Source organism: Anolis carolinensis, chromosome 4, assembly GCF_035594765.1.
Source record: "Anolis carolinensis isolate JA03-04 chromosome 4, rAnoCar3.1.pri, whole genome shotgun sequence".
Lineage (NCBI taxonomy): Eukaryota > Metazoa > Chordata > Lepidosauria > Squamata > Dactyloidae > Anolis > Anolis carolinensis.
This window is the reverse complement of record NC_085844.1, coordinates 253,607,866-253,608,830: the sequence shown is the minus strand read 5'-3', so window position 1 is coordinate 253,608,830 and position 965 is coordinate 253,607,866. Positions and strand designations below refer to the sequence as shown.

The 965-nt window shown below is 37.7% G+C and overlaps 2 protein-coding genes across 4 annotated transcripts in view; both read left to right on the top strand.

The window, feature by feature from the left end:
• LOC103281240 (zinc finger protein 420-like) overlaps window positions 1-965 on the top strand; it is a 67,059-nt gene that overhangs the window by 27,427 nt on the left and 38,667 nt on the right. The gene's annotated exons all lie outside the window — the stretch shown is intronic.
• LOC100557984 (zinc finger protein 850-like) overlaps window positions 1-965 on the top strand; it is a 60,832-nt gene that overhangs the window by 27,407 nt on the left and 32,460 nt on the right. The gene's annotated exons all lie outside the window — the stretch shown is intronic.

The following is a 965-nucleotide window of genomic DNA, read 5'->3' as shown; positions in this document are numbered from 1 at the left end:
TGGAAGGGTTAAAACTCCTTTGTTTTTAGTTTTGCTGTCTGCATCCCTGTTCAGAATATTCATTTATTTACAGTATTAATATTCTGCCCTTCTTTTTCACCCGAAGGGGACTCAAGGCAGATTACAATGAACATATATATGGCAAATATTCAACGCCATCAGACAAACAACATACAGTATAGACACACAACACAGGCAATTTTTAATTTTTTTTATTGTAAATAGTGCTACGTAAAATTATACAAACATTCAGAACATTGGTAACACATGTTTACATTCTTCCTCCTTTTTCTCCCCCCCCCCCTCCCCTCCACAGGAACAGTTTACAATTTTTCTATATTTATTACAATTGTTCGATTATGAGGATAATCTTGTTTAATTCCTTATATTTGTTTTTGCCCTTTATTCTGTAAATTAAGTATTTCCATTTTGCCTCCCATGCCTTTCTGATTTGGCCTTTTCTATAGTAACTTTTCCTTTCGCTAATGTAGTCGTGGAGGAGATAGTCTGCTAAATATTTGTACCATGTTTTAATGTCCCATTTCTTTTGGTCCTTCCAGCCTAAGGCGACTGAGGCTTTAATTGCATCTAACATATAAGAGTTCCCATTTTTATTAAGAGTTCCCATTTTTTAGTTCCCCCTTCACCTTCAATTTTCTGGAGGAAAAATTGTCTCTTGTTCCAACCTATTTTTATTCCTAACAAACTTGGGGACCCGGCGGTGGTCGGGTCATTTAAGAAAGGCACTGTTTATTTATTTATTATTTATTTATTTACAGCATTTATATTCCGCCCTTCTCACCCCGAAGGGGACTCAGGGCGGATCACATTACACATATAGGCAAACATTCAATGCCTTTTAACATAGAACAAAGACAAGACAAACATAGGCTCCGAGCGGGCCTCGAACCCATGACCTCCTGGTCAGAGTGATTCATTGCAGCTGGTTGCAGCTGGCTTGCTCT